General features: G+C 50.6%; 1 protein-coding gene across 7 annotated transcripts in view; it reads right to left on the reverse strand.

Moving 5' to 3' along the window:
• RABEP1 (rabaptin, RAB GTPase binding effector protein 1) overlaps positions 1–12,142 on the reverse strand; it is a 265,849-nt gene that overhangs the window by 156,454 nt on the left and 97,253 nt on the right. The gene's annotated exons all lie outside the window — the stretch shown is intronic.

The raw sequence follows: 12,142 nt of genomic DNA on the forward strand, positions 1-12,142 counted from the left end.
CACACATTTAATCTCTTACGGTTCTGGACATCAGGCGTCTCAAATGAGTTGGCAGGGCTGGTTCCTTGGGGAGGCTCTCGGGGTGGGGGTGGGGGGCGAGGCGGAAATCTCTTTTTTTGCCTTTTTTCAGCCCCCTAGAGGCCACCTGCCTTTCTCGAGGTTCAGGCCCTTCCTCTATTGCTCCAGCCTCCTGTCTCCAGGGTCACATCCAGCATTGACTTCCTGCCTCCCTTTGGGGACCCTTATAATTGCATTGGGCCCCCCCCTGGAACCCAGGATTCTCTCTCAATCTGAAAATCCGTAACTCAACCATTTTACCGTGCAAATGGTAAAGCTGTGACCAAAGTCTTTCTTGTGGTTTTGCACTTTCTGGGCCCTTTTGGTGCATCTCTGTCCACATGCTTGAAACTAAGTTAATTCTTCTTCATGTGCTGATGCGTTCGTTACCCAAGAACCTGGGATGTGGAGGATCTTATGCAATTAGATCTTTTTTTTTTTTTTTTTTTGCTTTTTAGGCCTGCACCCTCGGCATATGGAGGTTCCCAGGCTAGGGGTTGAATCAGAGCTGTAGCCACTGGCCTACGCCACAGACACAGCAATGCTGGATCCTTAACCCACTGAGCGAGGCCAGAGATGGAACCTGTGTCCTCATGGATGCTAGTCAGATTCGTTAACCACCGAGCCATGACAGGAACTCCTGCAGTCAGATCTTGGAAAAGCTAAAGGACCAATCCTTGGGACAGGAAGGAAGGACACTGGGCCTTAGGGACAGCTGAGCCAGGGCCATATAAATGCAACCAAGCCATAATCCAACGGGTAGGTGGATAGATGAAGAGATGGAAAGACAGACGTGTGGCAGCCTCCTCTCTGCTTCTCCGGGTGCACACCCACCTCTTCCTCATGGCTGGGAACGCATCCACTCCCAGCTCCTGAGCCTCACAGTCCAGGGGAGCAAGGACTCTCCACTCTGGTCTCTCTCTGCTCTAGTTTGCAACGTCCAGGGAAGGACCGTGACTGGCGGGCCCCTACGGCAGAGGCTGTTGGTGCTCCGCCCCCACCCCCCGCCCCTGACTCTGTTTCCCCTGCAGCTCCACCAGGCTTCCTGCCCACAGCCCTGTGATGCTTGGCCTGGCTTTGCTTTGGCCACCTGTGTGAGCTCTGCCCCAGGCCATAAAGGTTGGGAAGTGAAGCTTGGATAGTGGAAGCCCAGGAGATCAGTTCTCAACCAATGGCTGATGGGAGCTGGTAGACAGACACCCCCTGGGTGGGAAAAGTGTCAAGAGTTCTAGCCACACGGTGCCCAGCAGGACTGGGTCCCAGTTTCTCACCGTGGGAATCTGCTCAGGGCTGCTTCCTGTGTTGACTTCCTTCCCCACCCATCTCACTTTCCCACGCCCCTGCTGGTGCCACCGACTAAACTACTTGCACTCAAATCCTTACACAGGGTCTGCTTTGGGGGCATCTTTGGGGTTTTTTGTTTGTTTGTTTGTTTGGTTTTTTTTTTTGGCTGCAGCCACAGCATGAGGAAATTCCCAGGCCAGGGATCAAACCCGCGCCACAGAAGCAACAAAGTTGCAGTAGTGACAATGCTGGACCCTTAACCCACTGCACCACAAGAAAACTCCCAGGGATAGCTTCATCGAAGACCCCTTGAGGCAGGTGCTCATCCCCGGACCAAACAATCATAGCAACGCGCAGCGGTAAACAGGAGCATAGCAGCGCCGACAGAAAAAAAAACATGGTTGTGGGCAGGAGAAAGGAACACTTTCCAAAAGAAAGGGGTGTTATTCACAAAAGAAGGGGCAAAGGCCTGGGAAGATAAACTAACAGGTGTCCAGGATAGCTGTGATAGAGAGATGAACGGGTACCAGCTTTGCAGACAGGGGGAAGTGTCCTTTCCCCGAGGCATGGCCGGGCTGGGGTCGGGGGTGGGAAGCCGGCTTTCCCCAGCGTGAGTGTCCAGAGATGACTGGGCAGAAACTGCAGAGCTGTTCGGACCTGGCCTCCTAAGTGACGAAGCCTCACTTTCACTGTAGGCTGTGGGTGATGAATGAGTCATTGAGGTCACCCAGTTTCGAGGAGAAGGGACAGAGACCCCTCCTCGATGGAGGGGTGTCAAAGAATCTGTGGTCACGTTTGTTTTTTGTGTTTTGTTTTTCTTTTTTAGGGCCGCACTTGCGGCATATGCAAGTTCCCAGGCTAGGGGTCAAATCGGAGCTACAGCTGCCAGCCTACACCACAGCCACGCCGGATCTGAGCCACCTCTGCGACCCATGCCACAGCTCACGGCAATGCTGGATCCTTAACCCACTGAGCGAGGCCAGGGATCGAACCTGTGTCTTCATGGATACTAGCTGGATTCATTTCCGCTGCCTCACAACAGGAACTCCCACCCAGGATAATTTAAAAAAGAAAGTGATCCATGTTTTTGTCTGGTACTTCCATGTTTTAAAGTTAAATCTTTGCTCTACCTGGAGTGGGTTTTCCTGGGAGACGTGAGATTGGAACCTAGCTAACCAGAACCATGAAATGAATAACCATCTTTTCCATGCTGATTTGAAATGCCACCATTGTACCCTAAATTCCCAAGCACGAGGACTCTCTGCTGTGAGAGTGTGCATCGCAGTTACCCAGGCTGTAATAATCTACTCACTTGTCTTTATCCCCACTGACTGTGAGTCACCTGAAGATGGGACGAGGTCCTGTCCATGCTGGCACTCAATGCCTGGCACATAGGAAACACCCCATGTACATTTGGTCAGGGGGAGGGAGTGGGGTGGATTGGGAGTCTGGGGTTCACAGATGCCAACACTTGCCTTGGGAATGGATAAGCAATGAGATCCTGCCGTATAGCACTGGGAACTATATCTAGTCGCTTATGATGGAGAACGATGGAGGACCATGGGAGAAAAAGAATGTATATATGCATATGTGACTGGTCACTTTGCTGGACAGTAGAAAATTGACTGAACACTGTAAACCAACTATAACGGAAAAAATAAAAATCATTTTTAAAAAGTAAAACAACAACAACAACAACAACAACCCATTTGGTCAATGAATGAGCATAAGTGATGGTGTCAGGCAGCATCTTTGCTGTTTTTCCCCAGAGGTCCTCCCCCTACCTCGGCGCAGGTGCACAACCTCTTCCCAGGACGTGCACACCAAGAGGCAGCTTCAGAAGCACTTGGACAATTCAAGGGAGCCTCCCACTCCAGGTGCCAACCCTTGTTTGCATTTCGGGTTGGGTGAGCTCCCAAGAAATCTACCTTAGTGGCAGGGCACATGCACCAAGACCCCGGGCAGACTATCTCGTTAGTCATTTCATGGACTGGATGATGATTCTAAGTCTTCGTAGAAAAACACTAGCATCTAGTCCAAAATAAAAACCGTTGTCTCCGCCCTTCAGTGACCACTCCCCCCAGGTGCCAGCTGTCACATGAGGGCTTTTTTTCACACTGGGAGCTTCCACCCCCTGGTTCTGATTCTATATTTTGAAGCCACACAATACAAGTGGAACATTCTTCTGTGTATCAACAGTTTCATGATCAGAAGGCAGAAATCTCCAAAGTAGACATACAGATGGCCAACAGGCACATTAAAAGATGCTCATCATTACTAATTACTAGAGAAATGCAAATTAAAACTACACTGAGGCACCGCCTAACACTGGTCAGAAATGACCATCAACAAAAAGTCTACAGGCGTTCCCATCGTGGCGCAGCAGAAACGAATCTGACTGGTATCCATGAGGACGTGGGTTCAACCCCTGGCCTTGCTCAGTGGGTTAAGGATCCGGCGTTGCCATAAGCTGTGGTGTAGTTTGCAGACATGGCTCAGATCTGGCATTGCTGTGGCTATGGTTGCGGCATAGGATGGTGGCTACAGCTCTGATTCGATCCCTAGCCTGGGAACCTCCATATGCTGCAGGTACATCCCTAAAAAGACAAAAAAAAAAAAAAAAAAAAAGGAGTTCCCGTCGTGGCTCTGTGGTTAACCAATCTAAGAACCATGAGGTTGCGGATTCGATTCCTGGCCTCGCTCAGTGGGTTAAGAATCCAGTGTTGCCATGAGCTGTGGTGTAGGTTGCAGATATGGCTCAGATCTGGCGTTGCTGTGGCTCTGGTGTAGGCCGGTGGCTACAGCTCCGATTAGACCCCTAGCCTAGGAACCTCCATATGCCACAGGAGCGGCCCAAGAAATGGCAAAAAGACAAAAAACAAAACAAAACAAAAAAACCCTAAAAATAGACTTGCCAAATGAATCCAGTGTATATATCCAGAAAAGATGAAAATTCTAATTTGAAAAGATATGTGCACCCTAATGTTCAGAGCAGCACTATTTACAATAGCCAAGACACAGAAGCAACCTAAATGTCCATCAACAAACAGAGGAGTGGATAAAGAAGATGTGGGGTGTGTGTGAGCGTGTGTGCGTGTGTGTATGTATATGATGGAAATATATATATATATGATGGAATACTATTTAGCCATAAAAAAGAATAATGCCATCTGCAATAACATGGACGGATCTAGAGATTATCATACTAAGTGAAGTCCAGACAAAGAAAGACAAAAATCATATGCTATCACTTATATGTCGAATTTTTAAAAATGATAAAACAAAGGACCCATTGTGTACCTATTTTAAAAACATGATACAAATGAACTTACTTAAAAGAAACAGATTCACTGACATAGAAAACAAACTTGTGGTTACCAAAGGGGACTGTGGGGGGAGGGGGAGGGATAGACTAGGAGTTTGGGATTAGCAGATACACACTGTATATATAAAAGAAACAAGGACCTACTATATAGCACAGGAAAGTATAGTCAATATCTTTTAATAACCTATAATGAGAAGAATCCGAAAAAGAATATATACATGTATATATAAATATTATGTATATATATGTATGTATTTGAATCACTTTGCTATACACCTGAAACGAATACAACATTGTAATCAACTATACCACAATAAAAATACATTAAAAATAAAGAAGGCAGGAATCACATCCCCTGGAAATGTTATTTCTGTACGTATGGCCCCATCCATCACTGTCTTCAGTGGTTGCTCCCAGCAGAGATTAATTGACATTTGTGAAGTGGCACAAGGGGTAAGACCTTCATTTTATGGATTGGATGCTTTGGGGAGAAGAAAAAACACAGCATATGTTATGTGCCACCTGGCAGGATGATGACAAGGACCATGAATCATGAGGTGAGAAATGGACTAGATTCCTATCCAAGTCTCTTCTAGTCTGAAGTCCCTGGTTCCGTGGCTTTAAGAGGTAAACACATGTCCAGCCATCCTGAGGAAGAGAGGAAAGCTCCACAGATGACCACCAGAGGGCGCCCTCCACTTCCCGGATCCCCACAGGGTCCTCTAGCTGCCCAGATCAAACAGGCAGCATTTCAAACGTGCAGGAAGAAGGCTAAACAGACCAGACCAACTTTCTATCCTCCTCCTGTGGTGCAAACACAGTGGTGGAGTCAGGGGAAGGGTGTGGGTGGCAAGGAAGTGGGCAGGTTCAAATGCCCTGATGGGGGCCCTAAACTTTGCTGTCAGCCTCCATCTGCCAACACCTTAACACCCCATCAGCCACACAACCATCTGCTGTTCTCCAAATACTCTGGGCTGTTCTATCCACAGTTCTCTCCACTTGGTGAGCTCCTACACATCCTTCAAAGCCCAGTTCAAATGCCCTCTCCGTGCTCCCATTCTGTGCTCCCACGGCACAGCATCCATTGCTTTCAGTAGTAATTACTGATGTACCTTTCTGCCTGGAGAACATGTTCCCCCAGGGACAACTTGCTCAGCTCCTAGCAGAGACTTGCAAGCCTAGGGCCTGACATAAAGCAGAGGGCACTGAACCTTGCCTGCATTATGTTATGGTTCCACCTTCCTCCTACACCTTGAGAGGCTTCCCTGAAGGCAGGGGCTGCATCTGATTCTTCTCTCTGGCCCTGATACCACCCAGGGCCTGGCAAAATAGGCCCTCAAGTTGGCTAGAAAGAAGTTGCCTCCTTTGGAGTATGTAACTCACTTCTCCCTCTAGATGACTTGGCTTCTTTTTTCAGTCGACATCTATCAGGCATTTTTGGCTGTGCCCAGGACCATGCTGGGTGCCAGAGTGGGGGCAGGGAGTTGAGCAGATGTCTCGTCCTAGCTGCAGAGGGCAGTAACAGAAGAGAGATTCATGGCACAATCCCTGGACCACTTTACTGTTCATCAAATGGTCTCTCTCTCTCTCTCTCTCTTTTTTTTTTTTTTTTTTTGTCTTTTTGTCTTTTTAGGGCTGCACCCATGGGGTACAGAGGCTCCCAGGCTAGGGGTCCAATTGGAGCTGTAGCCACTGGCCTATGCCACAGCCACAGCCACAGCAACGTGGGATCTGAGCCGAGTCTGGGACCTACAGCACAGCTTACAACGACGCCAGATCCTTAACCCACTGAATGAGGCCAGGGATTGAACCTGCGTCCTCATGGATGCTAGTCGGGCTCATCAACTGCTAAGCCACAGCAGGAACTCCCCAAATTCTTTCATTTTATGAATGAAGAAACTGAGGCTCAGGGAGGGGAGGGGCCATGTAGGAAGTTGTTGGCAGACTGAGCCCAGCATTTGGATCTCTTGACACTCCAACTTGGACTTGCTGTAGCAAGTGCATAGTGGGAAGCGGCAGGTTTATCAAGTTCACTGCATCACAGCTGAACCCGGCCATCCCAGAGGCTTAGCAAAATCATTTATTGGACGAATCCATGAAACACAAACCAAGGAGTCACTGCTTTGGTAGCAGAAGATGAGTTTTACCTACAGAAGGATTTATTCACTTCTCAAAAGATAAAGAATTCCCTAGTGGGTCAAGATCTGGCACTGTCGCTGCAGCAGCTCAGGTTGCTGCTGTGGCATGGGTTTGATCCCTGACCCAGGAAATTTCACATGCTGCAGACGTGGCCAAAAAAACCTTTCTTGCTTTTAGGGAAGTTTTTGAGCAGATAAGCTATGGATCAACCCTAATAAGAAAGAACTTAGGGAATTCCTGCTGTAGTGCAGCAGAGTAAGAATCCAGCTTGGTCTCTGAGGTGGCTTGGGTTCAATCCCCAGCCCAGCACAGTGGGTTGAGGTTCCAGCACTGCCGCAGCTGTGGCTTGAATGTGATCCCTGCCCTGGGAACTTCCATATGCCACAAGTGTGGCCGGAAAAAAAAAAGAAAAAAAAAAAAAAAAAAACAACAACCTCGACTTTGCAAATGGATAGACCTGGCTTGAAGGTTCTTCCTGGACTATGCATGATGGAACCTCCCAGAGCCTCGTTGCTCCCACCTGTCAGATGGAGACGATAATCTCCCAGGTAAGTGAAGACGAGGTGAGACAAGAGCTCCGGTCGGGCCTGGTTCCCAGCTGGTGCTCACCGACAGGACTTAGCAATTCCTGGTAAGCTGCCAGTTGTGTGCATCCCCCACCCCTCCGATGCCAAGTCCAGCGACGTCCTGTGGGTAGCTTGAAATCAGCCGGGCTGGGAATGTTTAGGTCATGGAAATCAGCAAACACTACACACCAGAAACCCTTTGGTCCCCCAAGAGCTGGTTGTTAAATGTGTACCAGACAGGCCAGGGTATCATCATGATCGCTGAGAACAGTCACAACTTGTTCGCTCCAGGCAGACACAGTGCACACCAGCTTGGCTATTTTTACTGACAAGACCGCTCGTTTGAGTCAGAACAGTCAATTCCACAAAATGGTTGGTTGGTTTCCCCACCCCTGGGCCCCATTTCAGAGGCGCCGGTGTTGTGGGGAGACGGCTCAGTCCAGCGGTCATCTGGACCCAAGTCCAGAGGTAGCCTGTCACTCACCCTCAGCAACAGGAGGCTCCCCCCACCCCCCAGAAAAGGCTGGGTCGGCGGTGCCAGGGCTCCCCCAGGGTTTGTGAGAACCACTCTCTTTGTGGGGCAGTATTTCTCACCCAGGTCTGTCTCCGAGTCTGGGTGGGAGTCAGGCTTCTGGAGCTCCAGGGTGCTCCGGGCAGGCCCGTCTCTGGGGACCCTCCCCCACCCAACCCCCACGCACTGCCAAGTCCCCACCTGCGGCCTGATCCCTCCACCCAGGAGGGTCTGAGGTGGGCCTTGCAGGAGCACAGGGACAGTGAGAAGATTCTGGCTCCTGGAAGGCCCCAGGTGTCAGCTTTCTTGGAAGAGGGCCTGGTTGCTGGGTGATGGCCTCTCCCTGGCCGGCTGAGCAGAAAGGGGAAGTGGGGTCACCAGGCGTGGAGGCCTGTGGGCGAGGAGCCGCCTCTCCCCAGCTGCGCCCAGGCCACAGCACCCGGGACACTGCTGACTCGTCAGCTGCTCACATCTGGACACCCCTGCAGCTCGGGGAAGCACCTGGGCATGTGTCCTGGGCCTGGCCCTGGGGACTGGAGCCTGGGGCCTTGGCACCACCACTGGGTGGGGTCGGAGAAACAGGGGCCTTGAAGAGCCGGCCCTGCTGGCAGTGGGGCTGGCGAGCTCGGGATCACCACGTCTCCTCGGGCCTCCATCCCCTTGCGCGTACGGTGGGGCCCGTGAGGAGGCCACTGCTCAGGCTGACATGACGGAGTGACTGGGAGTGAGATGTGTGTACTGCGAGCGGCTTGTTATCATTCTCTGGATCACGATGGCGAGTCTGGGGGACTGACCTGCGTGAGGACCCTAACTGGCCTGTGCTGAAGCTGGGGTGAACTTGGGGCTACATTTTGAAGCCTTTGGATGAAAAGGCTGGAACGCCACCGGCTAGGTGTCTGCCCCTGTGTCTCTGGTATTCAGGGATTTATTTATTTATTTATTGGGTCTTTTTGTCCTTTTAGGCACATGGAGGTTCCCAGGCTAGGGGTCCGATCGGAGCTGTAGCCGCCAGCCTACGCCAGAGCCACAGCAACACCAGATCTGAGATGCATCTGCGACCTACACCACAGCTCACGGCAACGCCGGATCCTTAACCCACTGAGCAAGGCCAGGAATCGAACCCGCAATCTCATGGTTCTTAGTCGGATTCGTTAACCACTGGGCCATGATGGGAACTCCTCAAGGATGTGTTTGCAAGGCCTCCTGCCTTCCAGAGGCCTCGGGGTCAGGGAGTGTTAGGCTGAGGTCCGATCTCAGTGGGGCCGTCTGCCCTCATTCCCTGGAAACAATCGCTGTGCAGGAGACCTGAGTTGAGCTTTGTCCTTTTCACTTCCACCTTCTCAAAAAGCGCCTGTCCCTAAAGTCACTCCCTTTCCCGGTCCCTTTGCATGTGTGGCCCTCTGAGGAAGCATCCAAAGGGGATTGTTGAGCCCAGAGAAGACAAGGCCTGGGAGCATATCTTTTATTGTTTTAGCATCTTGTTTTACTTTCAGAAAATTGGGAAACGGCAGAGCTAATAGGGGACACAATGACCCCAAATCCCACCACCTCACAGCACTCTTGGCGAAGAGCTGGCTGTCTCGGAGTTCCCGTTGTGGTGCAGCGGAAACGAATCCGACTAGGAACCATGAAGTTGTGGGTTCCGTCCCTGGCCTCGCTCAGTGGGTTAAGGATCTGGTATTGCCATGAGCTGTGGTGCAGGCTGCAGACCAGCCCAGATCCTGTGTGGCTGTGGCTGTGGTGCAGGCTGCAGACACAGCCCAGATCCTGTGTGGCTGTGGCTGTGGTGTAGGCCAGCAGCCGCAGCTCTGATTCGACCCCTAGCCTGGGAAGCTGCGAGTCGCTAAAAAGTAAAAAGAAAAAAACGAAAAAAAAAAAAGAGTTTGCTGTCTTGCCTCCCAGCCTTTTTTCCCAGATAGAGGTGTTTTGGAAAGTCGCCTATGTTTTATTTTGGTGTAAGTACCTCCTAGACATAGAAACACAGACGCCATCGCTGTCATCGGCACGTCACCACCCCTGGTCCCCTCCACCCACTTAACGGGACACCAGCATACCTGCCAGGAGCCCCTGAGGGACAGGTTCAAGTTTCCCTCCACATTCTTAGAGCCAAACACATACAAAAAAGTACGAAAGAGCAAGAGGCAATTTGGTTGGACCCAAGGAAGGACGAGTGGGTTCTAGAAATCCTGAGTTAAACTTGCTAGGAAGCTGGAATGATCCGAGGCCTTGGAAGCTGTGCTAACACCCCACCCCGAACCTCTCGGGGACACTAGAAAAGTGGCCTGTTTGAGAACAGGGAGCAGAAACTCTTGTAAAATGCGATCCCGCGGTTTTGAGAATGTTGTTTGCGGTTCCCGTTGTGGCGCAGCATAAAGGAATCCAACTAGTATCCATGAGGATGCGGGTTCAATCCCTGGCCTTGCTCAGTGGGTTAAGGATCCGGCATGAGCTGCGGTGTAGGTCGCAGACTCGGCTGGGATCCTGCGTTATTGTAGCTGTGGCATAGGCCAGCAGCTATAACTCAGATTCGACCCCTAGCCTGGGAACTTCCATATGCTGCAGGTGCGGCCCTGAAGAGAAAAAAAAATTTTTTTTTAAAGAGAAGAAAGCATGTTCGCTTTATGTCGCACAGCAAGGCCAGGCAGGAGGGAAAGGAAGAAGGGTCCTAACCCCCCCGCCACTAAACAATCAGGATCCCTTTTCCATGCTTTCCTGCAGACGTCTGGTCACACCCTCAAGTAATATCACCGGACATGGCTGCCGCATCGACACAAGTCAGTATTCTGCTTTCTTCATTTTATGTGGTTTCCCAACAATTCATATTGTTTTCTTCCTTATGATCCCTTGATTGCAGCATCCCATCCCATCCGGTGGCCCTTATGCAATTTTCTTCCCCAAGTGCCTTGCTGTTTGACTGCTGGACAGCCCCCTGTTTATCTCGCCTTAGGAGTTTACTTCTTTCAGATTATTTCTTCGGCTGGATTTCTAAAAAATGATGCTATGGAATCAAACAGTGTGATCACTTTTTTAAAGTATCACTCTTTTCTTTCCCAAAGGATTTTGTAATCCACATATGCGACCACTGGCTCCATGGGAGGATCTGTTTCACCACAACTTTGCCACGTTAAGATTTTAGGATTATTTTTCCGTTTTGCTAGCAAATAAATTCAGTTTCTAGCTGTGGCCAGAGAAGCCATAAACTCGGATGGGCGAGCAGGTATGATCAGAGTCAAGCGCTGTAAGGAAACAAATCAGACGCCAAGATTCATCTGAGAGCAGGTATGATAAGCTGTCACTGAAGGATGCACGTGCAGAAAAAGGTGTTTGGCTCGCCTTCTTCTTAGTTCTCTTGGACTTACGGTCAAGCTTTCACAGAAAGGGGAGGATACAGACAAGGAGAAGAGGGATGGACTCCTTGTAAGACACTGCCCTGCCCTTCTTCAGGCACCCGTGGACTGTAAGAGGCCACCTACTCTCCACGCGGCCATTGCTGGTGCTGACATCAGCGAGGAGGGCAGGCGGGAACTTTGAGCATAAGCAGTGATCATCTGGGAACTGACGGTGAATTCAGCCAAGTGCTGCTTATGTTGACTCACCTGATTTGCAGGTGTAGCGTCAAGATCACCTACATCATGCAGATGCTGGAGATCTAGTAGAGAGCTGCTCAAACCCTCCTTCCACACCTTGCAAAGTCCAAAGCCCTCCTCTGTGGCTTCTGTGGGTGCCCGGGGAGACTGCCTCATTCCGTGGCCAGGCTCCAAGTTCCTGTGAGTGAGCCTGTGCACTGACCCAGGGGTGAAACGTGGCCGATTCCACCACCTAAACAAAGCTGCTCACCAACGCACTGACAGGTGCAGTAGATTTTAGGAATGATAGGAGAAGTTTCTCACGCAAGAATGCAAACCACTGCAAACTAACAGAGGACAGCCCTCTTCTTTTTTTTTTTTTTTTGTCTTTTGTTGTTGTTGTTGCTATTTCTTGGGCCGCTCCCGCGGCATATGGAGGTTCCCAGGCTAGGGGTTGAATCGGAGCTGTAGCCACCGGCCTACGCCAGAGCCACAACGCAGGATCCGAGCCGAGTCTGCAACCTACACCACAGCTCACGGCAACGCCGGATCGTTAACCCACTGAGCAAGGGCAGGGACCGAACCCGCAACCTCATGGTTCCTAGTCGGATTCGTTAACCACTGCGCCACGACGGGAACTCCACAGCCCTCTTCTTAAAATGCCACTGGCCCTTTGGCCACTCCATCCCTAACC

The sequence above is a fragment of the Sus scrofa genome, chromosome 12 (genome assembly GCF_054392235.1).
Source record: "Sus scrofa isolate SSC_HxYL_T2T_F1_AM1 chromosome 12, Sscrofa_HxYL_maternal_Yorkshire_Landrace_v2.0, whole genome shotgun sequence".
In the NCBI taxonomy this organism is placed as follows: Eukaryota; Metazoa; Chordata; class Mammalia; order Artiodactyla; family Suidae; genus Sus; species Sus scrofa.